The 15,229-nt window shown below is 35.9% G+C and overlaps 2 pseudogenes across 1 annotated transcript; both read right to left on the bottom strand.

Moving 5' to 3' along the window:
* Window positions 1-214: 214 nt before the first annotated feature.
* On the bottom strand, window positions 215-993 carry LOC108512165 (ubiquitin-conjugating enzyme E2 L3 pseudogene; annotated as a pseudogene).
* Window positions 994-13,071: 12,078 nt separating this feature from the next.
* Window positions 13,072-14,046, bottom strand: LOC108512164 (ATP-binding cassette sub-family F member 2 pseudogene; annotated as a pseudogene). The gene has a single exon (XR_001880510.1). The product of XR_001880510.1 is annotated as an ATP-binding cassette sub-family F member 2 pseudogene (transcript).
* Window positions 14,047-15,229: the final 1,183 nt, after the last annotated feature.

Genomic DNA, 15,229 nt, shown 5'->3' with positions numbered 1-15,229 from the left:
CTTAAATTTTTCATCTTTTCTTTACAAGTTACCTAGATCACTTTTGATTGAGAAAACTATGGAAAGCTAGTAACTGCCACAAGTGAACCCAGGGGATGGCTATGTCAGTTTTCCACAGAGCCTTGCTTTGTGGGTGTCTGAATGCACTGCTCTCAGGGGCAAGGGCTCTGCTCACATTTGCTGGAATCAATCGCAGTAGATTTCAGTCCTCAAATCACTTTTGACTATATTGCTTTGTAAACTCTCCAGCATTCTTACAGATTTTTTTATGATCCTTTGAGTATTCTTCAGGTAGGTCAGGCCAGAGGGAATGCTTGGGCTGGGGGTAGTTCATCAGTGCTATGAAAGACTGACTGATTACTTAGCTGGTTTTGGTTGCCAGCTTCTAGTTTTCAGCACTAATTACTGGCAAACAGACCTTCCCATTTTCATCAATGTTCAGGTGATAGATCTTTGTTTTAAATGTGATCTTTGGTGGTTTGAATGAGTACTCTGTGGGAAAGTTGGTTTTGATCCTGAAGGCCCTGTATTAGCCAATTCTTGCATTGCTATAAAGAAATCTCGGTTAATTATAAAGAAAAGAGGGTTAACTGGCTCATGGTTGTACAGGCTCTACGGAAGCATAGCTGCATTTGCTTCTGGGAGGTCTCAGGAAGCTTTCGATTATGGCAAAAGGCAAAGGGGAGCAAGCACATCACATGGTGAGAACTGGAGGGGTGAGGGGAAGCACCACACACTTTTAAACTATCAGATCTCAGAACACATCTTCCAAGAACGCACTCACTATCTGGAGGGTGGCACCAAAGGGATGGTGCTAAACCATTCATGAGGATTCTGCCTCCATATTCCAGTCACTGCCAGGCGCTACCTACAATATTGGGGATTACATTTTAACATGAGATTTGGGTGGGGACAAATACCCAAACTATATCAGGCCCCCTTATCATGTGGAGGCTTGTCCATCACCTTCCTGCTGACCACTGTCTTGGACATCAACTGCTACAGTTCGACATCTCACATCCATATGCAACAAAACCCAGTTAGAAAGGACTGTTTATCACATCCCATGTTTGTATTTTTTTTTAACTTTTTCTTTCTTTCTTTATTTTGAGATGGAGTCTTGCTCTGTCACCCAGGCTGGAGTGCAGTGGCACAATCTCGGCTCAGTGTAACCTCCACCTGCTAGACTAAAGCAGTTCTCCTGCCTCAACCTCCCAAGTAGCTGGAATTACAGGCATGCTTCACCACACGGCTAATTGTTGTGTATTTTTAGTAGAGACGGGGTTTCACCGTGTTGGCCAGGCTGGTTTCGAACTCCTGACCTCAAGTGATCTGCCCACCTTGGCCTCCCAAGGTGCTGGTATTACAGGCGTGAGACACCATGCCCTGCCTAAACTTTTATTTTGAAATAACTGTAGATACAGGGAGTTGCAAAAAATTGTACAAAGAGGACTGGTGCCAGTGTAGTATTCCCTTAGATTTCCTCAATAGTTACATTTTATATAATTGCAGTACAATATTAAAACCAAGACATTGACATTCAATACAATGTGTATGCATACTTTTATGTTATTTTATTAGTTGTATAGATTAACGTAAATGAATAACTTGGCTTTTTTTTCACTCAGCATGATGCCCTTGAGATCTGTCCAAGACATCCAAGTTGTATGTATTAATAATTCATTCTTTTTTTATTGCTGAGCAGTATTCAATGGTATATATGGATCACAGTTTGTTTAACCATTCACTTGTTGAAAGACATTTTTGTTGTTTTCAGTTTCTGGCCATTTCTTACAAAGCTGCTTTCAACAATCATGTATAGGTTTCTACGTGGACATATTTCTCTACCTCCCACTCTACACCCAGAATAAATTCTCAGGAGTGCAAGTGCTCGATTGTCTAATGGTAAGTTTATGTTTGGTATTTTTATGAAACTGCCAAACTATTTTCCAGATTTCACAGTCCTATGAGCATTTGGTATTGTCACTATTTTGGTTCTTCCAAAAGATATGTAGTGACATCTCATTTTGGATTACATGGATGCAGAGGAACTGGATCTCTCATACATTGCTGGTAGGACTGTGAAATCTGGAAATACAAATGTAATCCAAATGAGACATCACTACATTCCTTTTGGAAGAACTGAAATACTGACAATAGCAAATGGTATTTTGAGTTACATTCGTATTGTAACAGCTAGTGATGTTGAACATTTTTTTCATGTGCTTATTTGTCATCTTTATATCCTCTTCAGTGACATGTTTCTTAATGTCTTTCACATTTTCTAATTTTGTTAGTTATTTTGGGGGGTTTTGTTTGTTAGTTTTACTGCTGAGTTTTGGGAGGTTCTTATATATTCTAATAGAAGTCTTTGTCAGATATGTACTTTACAATTATTTTCTCTCATTCCATAGCTTGTCTTTCAATTTCCTTATAAGGGTCTTTCTCAGAGCAAATGTTTTTAATTTTGATGAAGTCCAAATTATTCATTTTTCCTTTTATGGATGGTACTCCTGGTATCATGTCTAAGAACATGTGACCGAGCCCTAGGTTCCAGAGTTTTCTCCTATGTTGCCTTTTGAAAATATTATGGTTTTGAGTTATCTATTTTGAGTTGGTTTTAGGAAAAGTGTATGATGTGGATCAAGGTTTATTATTTTTGTCTATGGACATTTAATTGCTTTACTACCATTTGTTTAAAAGAATACCCTTTCTCCTTTGAATTTCTCTTACACCTTTGTCAAAAATCAGATGTTTGCATTTGTGTGGTTCTATTTCTGGGTCTTAAGTGCTCTTAAGTAAATTACTAGAATTGGTCATATTAATTTTTTCACTAGTTGTGCTATCCTGGTATCAGTTTTAGTGTCTGTATTTCATTCAGACTACCCTTAGAGATTAGTAAAACTATAAAATGTAAAATTATTTTTTGATGTAACCTGTTTTACATCAATAAAAAGCACATATGAGCATTTGAACTTATGTTAAATGTTTATTCAAACATTTCTTCTCTGACCACTCTCCCATCTTCTTTATCCAAAAACATAAAATAGAGATTATACCCTACAACATTAGATTACACTCACAACATAAAAGTTCTGTTCTCTAATTAGATGAAATGTTCAAAACAGTGACTGGGAAAGCTCCCCTATTCTACTGGAATGATATGATATCATTTGGAACATCATGTAATTAAATACTAGAAATGAGCTATTGTTGAAATGAGAACACTGTCTAAATGAATAATCTTTACTTACACAATTATTTGCAATGTTCAAATATTGGCCAGAAAATTTTGGTCTTACAAAAAAGATCTGAAATGTAATTTTTTTTCCTATTTAATTCTCTTCACAGAATGAACCTAAGAAGAAAGAGAAATTGTTTCACTGATGTTCAACACAGGGCAACTTTAACTGAATTACTCTAGGGAAACAACAACCAGTTCCATTAAAATCATCAAGTTTTATCTCCATTCTCCAGCAATTTATAAAGTATATTATCTAAGTCTCTACAGAGAACAAGGCAGATAGAAGCCAGATGACTAAGCACTGGCGTTCTGGTTTTTAAACACATTCCCTGAACCTATTGTGTAACTAACTGATGCTTAGGCTTAGGACTGGCCTTTTTCAGCTTTCTTCATTTCACTCGCATTAAAAAGAGTTCAGATTAAACACATACCCATGAAACTCAGCAAATGGAAAGAAAGCATTAGGCTCTCTTTCAGTTTTAATCAGTACAAAGCTACATTAGTAACATATAAAACTTAAGTGATTCTACATCATGAATCCTTCATCTTATATGTCAAGATTAGAGAAATAAATCAGAGCAGTATTTCCAATTATTGCCATATTCAGTCTTCCCAAATCACCTTGAATTCTTGCAAGCTCCAAGCTAACTCCTATAAGCTATTGTTTATATTATAAATGCATATGATAAAAATTAAAGTGTTTATTTCATTGAGAGCTCATTTTCTTCAGTATTGTATGGCTAAAGAAGCCCTTAGTATCATCTCTTAAACAGGTATTACTACTCTTTCATACAATTCTAAAGCTCAAAGGAATCTTAGGTTTCTTATCATAATTATGACCTTATTTGCTGTGTGAGGCATTGTCCTACACCTCTTACATATACTTGACAGATGAGGAAACAGAGTTCCCAGGGTCACACAGTTAAATAGCAAAGTCAGTTTAGTTCAAGCAGCCCATATCAAAATATCATATCCTCAAACCATGCACCATAGAGATTCTCATGGAAGCTTCTTATTTTGAAGATATGAACCAATCTCTAATAGGCATTTTGAACTTTTAACTTTTTTGCAGCAGAGTTTGCTAGTATCATTGTCAAATGTTCTATATGTTTTTACTTAAGTTTACCATGCTAGAAACTATTTAACATAATTTTTATGGTTTTTAAATAAATAATTATAAAGTATTAGCATTTGAAATCTTCATGTTATAAGGCTTAAATATTACTTAAGGTTAGAATAACAATCTGCAAGTAACTGTAAATCAGAAATCGGCAATGACTTGAACTCATTCCAGTGTTTTAAGTACAGTATGAATTGTATACACACTCATACATCTTTGCCATTGTTGTGTCTAACCCTGAATGTATACTATGTATGTATGTATGTGTATATATATATGTGTGTGTATATATGTATATATGTATATGTACATTTGTACGCACACACATATACACTTACATACATGGAGTGCTAGTATCAATGATAGTGTATTTTCTAATATATTGATAGATGTACAAAATACAATGTCCCTTTTATTACTTATGATATTTATGTGCAGATTATTTTGCCTCACTATATACTCAGATGTATTAAGGAAATCCAAAAGATTTGAACAGTTTCCTTTCCCGTTCTAGACAAAGTTACCTGATTGACTGGAAGTGATTGGTAGGTGTGGCAAATCTGATCAGTATTTTTTCTAAGAATTGCTAGTTCTGTAAATATAGCAATTAATCTTAAATACTGTGTGATTAACTTTAAGCTCAGTGAATTATAAACCCTAGATTTAAAATTTCCTCCAAGCCCAAGAATTAGCTGCAACACATTGCAAGATTTTCACCAGGTAGAGTATATTTGGCTATACCTGAAAGTATTTATAATTTCTCATACGGCTGCTTAACAATAAAGTACACTTTTTGTGTCAAGGCTACTCATTAATAATGATGTTTTACAGGTATGATGAATTTTAAAGATAACATTTCACATTATATAAATGAATAAGCTAAGAATTCCAGATAATAAATCATTCATTCTATATGCACAGTGAATTAATTGCAAAGGAAAGATTGCATGGCTGGGAAAGTGCTTATTCCACTAAGTACTTCTTCATCCACAAAGAAAAATAAGAGTGTATATTTCCCTGAAACCTTAGCAGAATAGCCATGGAGGATTTTCTGTCCTTGGCCATAGGCATTAACTGAGTACGTTAGAAAAATGAAGAGCAGATATTTATTACAGGGGCAAATCAAAGATAGGGTCTGTTTTAAATAACTGTAATCATAACAAAAATTAACAGTTTACTATGTACTAGTTGATGTTTTAAGCACCTTACAGTTAATATTGATAATTTTAAATGAAGTAACTAACTTGCAATGAGCTTAAATAACTTGATCAAAATTATCCAGGCTTAAGGGCCTGGCTCCAGAATTCATGCATCTAAGCCCCACATTCTAGTACCTTTTTAAGAAGGTTACAACCTTCTTCAGCACAGTGGCTGCGTATTTTTAACCCCTCAAAAGCAGTTTATAGCCTAGCAGGTGATCGGCACATGGAAGAAATTAATTTTGTTTCCATTGAAAAACAATGACAGGGAAACCTAAAGGCTAATATAGTGGCCTGATACATTTCCAAGGCATCAAGAGAGCTACCATCTTTGACCTTAGAGTGGCATATACTCTTCCAGCCTTGTGATCCTCAAGGATTATTTCTGACCCACTGCCTTGTCTAAATTAAAGTAGGTCAAGCCATAGCTTAGACTCTTTTTCTCCTAGACCCAGATCCAGGCTTGGGTTCTACTACTCTTAAAGTAATAAAAAAACTGAGTATTTCTTGTCAAATGAAACCAAATTTTCCTAAATTGCCCATTCTGTACTTGCTTTCCATTTGACCTTACCCTGGCTACTTCAGGCCTCCTCAGGCCTCCTGAATGGAAGGAAAGTCCAGCTTAATTTCGCAAACATGGAAAGGGGAAGAAAAGGAAGAAAAGTTCAATCCAAAATGGGTAACACTGTAAAACAGTCTTTCAGACACACACATACAAAAAAACAAGAAGGCGTTACTTTTGGAGGAGACAACTTTTAACTTCTCATCTTCCCCCTTATACCTCTGCCCACTGAACTCTCAGGCCCATTGCGTGTAGTAAGTATGCCATTTTGCCTTTAGCTTTTCATCCTTGAGACTGGAGAAAAGGGAGAAATGCCTTCTTTGCTTTGTCCCATTCTAGATTTTAAAGCAATTCACTATTACTAGATAATTAACAAGTTTTCTAATCTGAATTAAAGATACCTCTGGCCATATTAAAATATCAGGAACAAAAAGAAAAATTCTAAACTCTATATTTCCAAAACATGAAAATATTTAACGCACTCTGTAAGAGCACCTTTTACCAATTTTACTACTTATGGTTATCAGTTACAAGTCATTCTACAAAATATTTTCAGATATACTACAATTGATTAAATTAAAATGCTTACATTAAAATTATGATATTTTAATAACATTTTATTTATCAAAATATTTTTAACATTTAACATCCCTACAAACTATAAGCTATAGATAGCTCACCAGGCTAGCTGCTGCTTATTTATATATGTAAAATATTTTTATGAAAAGTCATTGCTTAATGTACAGACGCTTAAGTTATCTGTATGCTCAACTCAGCTCACCCAAAAAAAAAAAAAAAAAAAAAAAAAAAAAAAAGCTATACTGAGATGGCTTTTTTCAACTATTAGGCAAAATTTCAAAAGTTTGCCAAGCTATTCTGTTAGAAAACTGTGGGGAAATGAATGCTAAAACTTTGCTGGTAGAAATGCAAAATAGAACAACCCTAATAGAAGAGAATTTGGCAGTATCTAAACAATTTCATATGCATTACCTTTTGATACTACAATTTCGTGTCTAGGGATCTGTCCAAAACACAAACAGACAGAAATACAAACACAAGTATCCACAAAGCTATTCATTGTAGTACTATTATAGTAACAAAGACTGCAAACCACTCAAAATTCTATCTATAGATGATTTGTTGAGTAAAATATAGCTCTGTTACTCAATCCATAATACATGCACTAAAAGCAAAATTCAGTCTGGGGGAACGCAACAAGATAAATGGCCTGGTTTCTTCAACAGAAAAGTTCTAAGAAAGAAGATAAAATATGTAAATTTTTTTTGATATGTTGACCAAAAAAAATATCAATGATTCATCCATGTGCATGAAGCTTATCTCACCTTATCGACAGGGTCTCCCTTCTGCCCAGGCTGTAGTGCAGTGGTGTGATCATAGCTCATTTCATCCTCAAAGTCCTGGGCTCAAGCAATCCTTTCCCCTCAGTCCCCCTAATAGCTAGGTCTACAGGCCTGGCTAATTTTTACATTTTTTTGTAGAGACAGGGTCTCACTATGTTTCCCAGGCTTGTCTTGAACTCCTGGCCTCAAGCAATCCTCCTCTTTTGGCCTCCCAAAGGGCTAGGATTACAGGTGTGAGTTTCCATGCCTGACCTTATGATTTTCAAAGACATGATCTTTTAAAGATCATACTGAAATATTTATAGATGTGCTGATATACTGCCTGGGATTTGCTTCAAATTATGTGGGAGACAATGGGCAGGGCTATAAATGAAACAAGATTTGATTCATCTTGATAATGATTGAAACTGGATTATGGATATTTTATGTTTTCTACACTACTATTTTTAATAGTACAAAACACTATAGGACTTGCAAGTTCGTTTCATTCTTGAAACTCTCCTAAAAGGTATTATGATGTTCTCAATTTGACTAATAATATCCTGCTTTGCCAGACCTCAGATAGTGGGCAAATAGTGTATCTGTTCCTTTTTCTTTGTAACATTCACAGCATTTTATTTGTAACTGTTTAAAATACTTTATACATTTAACTTTCATATATGTGTGTGAGTTCCCATTTAACAGATCAATTTGTTAAAAACAAAAGATGGTGAAATCCTTGAATCCCTTCTACTGCTGTCTAAAGTACACGGCACAGCATGGTGACTTTCTGCATAGGTATAGAACTGTGCAACTTCCAACTAATCAAGATATAGGACATTTCTGGCACCTTGAAAGACTTCCTCATGCTCCACCCAGTCTATATGCCTTTAAAGGTAATGTCTATTTTATACTCACAACATTTTCCTTGATCTTGAGCTTCATAGAACTAGAATCATACAACATAGGTCCTTGTAACTAGCTCATTTCATGTCACATTATGTCTTTCAATCAATGGGTTTTTTTTTAGCCTGTTAATTTTTCTTTTTTTTTAATTTGAGACAGAGTCTCACTCAGGCATAAGGGTACTCCCACCTCAGCCTTCCAAGGAGCTGGGAATACAGGCATGTGCCTCCATGCCCAGATAATGTTTATATTTTTTGTAGAATTAAGGTCTTACCATGTTGCCTAGGCTTTTCATGAACTCCTGGGCTCAGGCAAACTGCACACCTCAGCCTCCCAAAGTGCTGAGATTACAGTCATCAGCCACCATTCCCAGCCCTCAGTGTTTTTTATATCACTGTATTTCGTTTTTTCCATTTCTGTGGAGGAGTCCATTACATAAATATATCAATTTAGTTATTCTCTGTTGATAGGCTGTGTCCATGTGCAGTTCCCTGTTCAGCAGCTGTTATGAATAAATCTCCTAATCATATTCTTGTACATATATTTCAGTGGTCAAATATATTCATTTTCCTTGAACAGGTACCTAGAAGTGGGTCATATGATATGCAGATATTTAACTTTAGTTGTTCAACATGGTCATGCCAATTTATACTCACTACCAGTGTATGTACATGTTTGTATTAAGCAGCCACAATAACCTACCTAAACTATGTATAATGATCTTTTGCCAGCTTTCCCTTCCTCAGCACTTGTATTTCTGATATTAATTATCTTTGCAGCACCCAGAAACATGACAGCCTTTCTGAAGAATATTTAAGTAGACATGTGAAGAGAGAGTGAATCATGCAGATAACGGGTAGAAGGAAAAGCAATTGTGAGAGACCTGATGCCACCTCATAATTGATGTATTTGAGGAAAGCAAGGAGACTTTTGCTGGTGGGAAGTGGGTAAGGCAGGGGAGTTGTGGGAGTTACTTTCAGAGTGGTAGCCGGGGTCCAGATGATATAGGCCACATTCAGAAAGTTTGATATTGTTCTAAACATGATGAGAAGCCAGTGAAACAGTTTTGATTTTGGGAGTTACTTTACACAATTTCCATTCTTTTTAACCACAAAGATCACGTTTTTTTAAAACGACTTCACATTTTCTGTGGTTCTTCCAAACTTGCAAGTAAAATAATGTTTTCAGTTAGCATGATAAATCAGTAGTACTTCAAAATTGAAGAAATAAGAGTAAAAAAATAGGTTTTGGTTATGAAAATATAACCTGAATAGTTTACTTAAAAGGAAACTTGGTATTTGCTCCATATATCAAGCTGGACAATTACTACAGTGATGGCTGCTCTATTTCAATATATATTATTCAAATGTTAAAAATTTAAAGCAACAGTTCTCGAGTACATTTTAGAAAAAATTGTAATCATGTGAATTACAAGTCATTATTTAAAGACATTTTCACTTTGCATCCACAAATTGAAATCCAGATATAGGCTACGTTTCTCTAAACAGCCAGAAAGTACCCACCCTTTAAATTTCTATCTGTGCCTTTAACCATTTAACCAACACTTCTCAAACCTTTTTGATTTCCCAAGTCAGCTGGGGAATTCTTAAAAACAATTTCCAATTCCCCTTACAGATCTACCAAATATGACTCTCTGAAGGTGGGAACTCGGAATCTACAATCTTTAAAACTCCTAACCACCAGCCTAAAATGTCAATCCTTACATAGATCTGTGTTAGTTCCCTGTCGCTATTGTGACAAATTACCACAAACTTAGTGTCTGAAAACAACACAAATTTATTATCATACAGTTTTGGTGGTCAGAAGTCCAGTTTTATAGCAGCCAGAAGCCTAGGGTCTAATGAAGCAAATTAAAGATGGCATTCTTTCTGAAGACCTTAGAGCAGAACACATTCCTTGCCTTTTCCAGCTTCTAGAGGATGCACACAGTCCTTGGTTCTTAGCCAAATCACTGATTCCATCCTTACATCTTCTCTAACTCTAGCCCTCCTGCCTCCCTCTTATAAGGATACCTGTGATTACACTGGGGCCCCTAGAATAATCTCCCATCTCAAGATTTTTAAATCAATCACATCTGCAAGTCTTTTATCTACATAAAGTAATGTCTTCACAAGTTTGGGGGATTAAGAGATGAACAGCTGGCGATCATTGAGTTTGTTGTAACATTTTGTTTGTTGAAGTGCGTGCAGAAAAGCTTGCCTCACACAAATATGTAGTTAAAGAAGGACAACCCTCAGAAATTCTCAGACTACACTTTGGAATCCAATGATGTGAAAAAAATTAAGCAGAATTGAAGTGAGGAATTAAAGGATAATGTTCATTTAGAAGAGAAAAGAACAAAAGCAGAAAGAAAAGAAAGAAGGAGAAAAAAAGGAAGGGGGGCAAAGGGAAAAAAATTAAAAAAAGAAGAGAAAATAAAAATGGTAAAATAGAAGATAAAAAAAGAATGAAGCAAACAGCAAGTAGAAAAGATAAAAGATGAAATAAGGAGAAAGGAATATGAAAGTGGTGAATATAGCAGAAGAAAGTAATTGAGTAGAATATGGAAAATATATTAAAGAATAAACATGATATTTTAGGACTATTTTAAAGTAATGGAGAGAGTTACAAGATATCAACAGAACTAAAATCTGGAAAAAAAGTGTTTTCAGAAAACACCAATGGATTTGATGACAAATAGTATAATGATTTCCTTGCAAACAATTTTTTTAATTGGTGATTGTGTTAGCAACAGAACACCTGAAAGTAGGTCATTTATAGAGAAAACAAATTTATTTATTATAGTTGTGGAGGCTAGGAAGTCCAAGGTCAAGGGGCTGTATCTGGTGAGTGACTTCTTGCTGATGGGGACTCTCTGCAAAGTCCCAAGGTGACACAGGGCATCACATGGCAAGAAGCTGAATATGCCAGCTTAGATCTCTCTACTTCTTATAGAGTCACAAGTCTCATTCCTATGATAACCCATTAATCCATTCATGAAAGCAGAGCTTTCATGACAGAATCACCTCTTAAAGGCCTTACGTCTCAATACTGCCACAATGGTGATTAAATTTCAACACGAATTTTGTAGAAAACAAATACTGAAACCATAGTAGTGACCCAGAGACATAAGTTTCTAGAATTCATTTGAAATAACAAAAGTAAAATTGTATTCTTCAGAGTTAAGATATAAGCACACATATATTTTAAGCTATATTTAATTATATTTTAATTTTAAGATTTTAGTTTTAATTAAAAAGTTAACACACATTGCAATTTCCCAGCATGTTAACTGAAAATAATTTGGCACAACTTCAATATTCAATAATATGTGTTTAATTGGTGAGTAAAATTAAATGTCTGACAAGAGGGAATTAATTGGTACCAACTAAATGTTTTTCACACCTGAGCATAAAATTAAAATACAGTCAAACCAGCAGAGCAAGAATAATTAGTTTATAATGAATTATCACTTTTGAGTATAAAGCACCAAGATCCTCCAAACCTACTTATTTTCCTTATGTAGTAAATTTTATTTTAAAATTAATTCTATGTTTTCCTTATCACAAAAGCAATTATTAATACAGAATAATTATCATATAAATAGGTAAAAATAAATGCATCCAGAAACTACCACTGGTAAAACCTTGATTTGTACTTCCAAATCTCATTCTACGTTCAAGTAACTTTTATTCATTTTTTCAGGCTGTCATATTTTACTTCAGCATTTCATCAATGGTAGAAACTTTGTTCAGTGTTCCAACCACTACACTGTTGTTGAAGGTATAAGTTGCTCCAACCAGTATGCTAATGTTAGATATTTTGGATTTTCCAACTAGTGTCCTACTGTTTGATATTAAAATTAACCCAAGTTTTTATATTAAAAATAGTGATGTGAATGTGTAATTGACTTTAAAATGATTAGAAAAAATACAAAATTGAGAAAAGTCTAAAATAAACCAAAATAAGTAGAGATTAATAAAATTTACAAAACAACATGATGTACTAAAATTGCCCATGCTCAAAATATAACTAACTGAGACTCAATTCTCAAGATTTATTATGTGGATCAATCTGTTTTCTCCTAAACTGCTTTAGGCAATTATCAAGGGAAAGAGTTGGGAAATAGGAAGAGATGCAAAAGTTAACTTCACAATACTATTCTCTCTCGAGGAATGGAATAAATGTTTTCTCAAGGAAATAGATTTATAGGGAAATAAATTGCACTGTATCACTCCCCAGATCTTATTCTCTTAACCTATGGGTCTTAACAATTAACCCTTAATAATTAAAAGTTCTGCCCTGGGTGGAGCAGACCATTATTCTCTCAGGCTAGTCCTACTCCTACTTCCTAAAACAATTGCCCTATTCCAAATACAGTCTTTTTTAGTATTATCCCAGCTGGATGTGGATTTAGCTTTTGCCTCAAGAAAATATCAGATTAAATCAAAATATTACATAAAATTAATTCCAAGTTCACACTACCCCACAGGCTAATAAAGTGAAATAAAATAAATTGCTTCCTATAATAATTTCCATCCTAAACATCATATCTTGTTGCAAGGATTGATATGGCTTTCTAGAAATTTGATAATTAGTTCGATGACAGAAGAAATACACCTTAAAGAATACAAATATTTAAATGTCCAACATGTAAATGTTATTAATTCCTCTCCCCTTTAGGACAGTCCAGGAAAATGTTAAAGTCCAAAATTTAATNTGTGAATGATGTTGGTACAGACACCATTCAGAAAATCCTGGGAATGGGAGACGAGGACCAAGATGCGCTTAAAAGTTTTTAGTTCTTCTTCCAACCACACACAAGCATCTAGGTCCAGGTGGTTGGTGGGCTCATCCAGGAGCAGCATGAAGGGTCGAATAAAGAGGGCTCTGGCAAGGGCAACCCTCATCCTCCAGCCCCCACTGAAGTCTTTTAGCTTCTTGCGCTGCATGGCAGGTGTGAAACCCAGTCCATGTAAGATCCGGGAGGCCCTCATCTCTGCCTTGTCAGCATCCAGCTCCTCCAGGCGCTCATAGAGCTCCATGAGTTTCTCACACTCCGCATCCTCATGAGCCAGCCGCTCTGCCTCCCTCTCCAGCATGGCCCGCTCTGTGTCAACTTCCATCACACACTGCAAGGGTGTCTTGTCACTAGGGGGCATCTCTCGAGTCAGATGGTAGATGTCAATGTGCTCAGGGATGGGCACTTCACGTTTCCCAATAGCGGAGAGCAGCATGGACTTTCCAATTCCATTTAAACCAATGAGGCCATAACGACGGCCTGAGTTTAATTCCAGTTTGGTGTCACTAAGCAGCTCTTGACCATGAAAGGTGAGTGAGAGGTTGATAATGTGAACATCTGTACTGTTGGGGTGAGAGGCCAGGACGCCAGTGACAGCTCGAGCAGCAGCTTTCTTCATCTCAAAGTCCTCTAGCTCCTTGGTCAGCAAATCTATTTCTGTGGTCTCTCTGCCATTGGTCTCATTCTTCTCCTCTGCCACCTGTGGTTCTGTGACAGCATCTCCATTTTCTTCATGTCCTTTTCTGGGCCGCTGTCGAGCTTTGGCAGCTTCCTTCTTTTTGGCTGCCTTCTTCTTGGCCAGGTCGGAGGGCATGATGATGACCCACAGGGGTAGGTTAACTGTTCTTTCAGGGTGCTGGGCCTTGCTGCTCGGCCTCTCTATATTTTAAATTCCAAATGAAGACTTTAAAATAGCAGTGTCTGGCACATACTGAGAATGATAAATAAAATTATTATTATTATTGTATGTATTATTGTATTAAAAGAGCCTTTAACGATTGCTAGGACATGTATTGTCATTGCAATACCAGCCCTATACTCTGTTAAAAGAAAAACTTCAGCTGAATTAAAGTTAAAGGAGTTTAATTGAGCAACAAATGATTCATGAATCAGGAACCCCCAGAATCACAGCAGATTCAGAAAGACTCCAGCATAGGCACATAGTGGGATAAGGTTTATAGACAAAATAAGGAAAGTGAGGTAGAGAAATCGGAAGTGAGGTACAGAAATAGGACGTGAGGTACAGAAACAAGTGGATTGGTTACAGCTCAGCCTTGGCCTTATTTGAACAGTTTGAACACTCAACAGTGTACGAGTGGTTGAAGTATGGCTGCTGGGATTGGCCAAGACCCAGGCACTGTTACAGGCACACACTCCCATGTTAGGTTCTCGAACTTGTCTACCTGTTAAGTTAAGTTGCAGTTTGTCCACAAAAACACAAGTATAGAAGTGTAGACTTCCTTCTCAGCCTATATTTAGTTTGCTTTAACAACTCATAAAATTTAGAAAACACAAGAAATTCCCAAGTGTCCATAGTTAATGTTGCATTTTTATTGTTATACATTCTCCATACTAACGTTCCCCAAAATTCCTGTTATCTGACAAAAGGCTTAGACACCAAGATAACATGATAAGCAAGGAAAAATCTTTTTGGTTTCACCTCTGGTGGATGCCAATTAGCCTGTGAAGACTGATGGAGTTCACAACCTGTGAGTTTCCTGTAAATGGACAGAACAGGTGGTTATGTCACCTTTATCATATCTCAGGATTGGGGGAGTAAGATAAAGTGGGATCAACCTCTTCTTTCTGCTTTCTTTCCCAGCAATTGACATTTGTGATGACCTGTTTTCATGTAAAATGTACAAGTCTGCAGCAACGACTCCCACAGTCCCTGGGTCTAATGTGACGTTCCTTGTTTCTTCACTGGGCATTTTTTTTTTTCTTTTTCTTTTTCTTTTTTATTATTATACTTTAAGTTCTAGGGTACATGTGCATAACGTGCAGGTTTGTTACATATGTATACTTGTGCCATGTTGGTGTGCTGCACCCATCAACTC

This window comes from Rhinopithecus bieti, unplaced genomic scaffold (genome assembly GCF_001698545.2).
Source record: "Rhinopithecus bieti isolate Rb0 unplaced genomic scaffold, ASM169854v2 scaffold_29877, whole genome shotgun sequence".
Lineage (NCBI taxonomy): Eukaryota > Metazoa > Chordata > Mammalia > Primates > Cercopithecidae > Rhinopithecus > Rhinopithecus bieti.
This window is presented reverse-complemented; position numbering and strand designations above follow the sequence as displayed.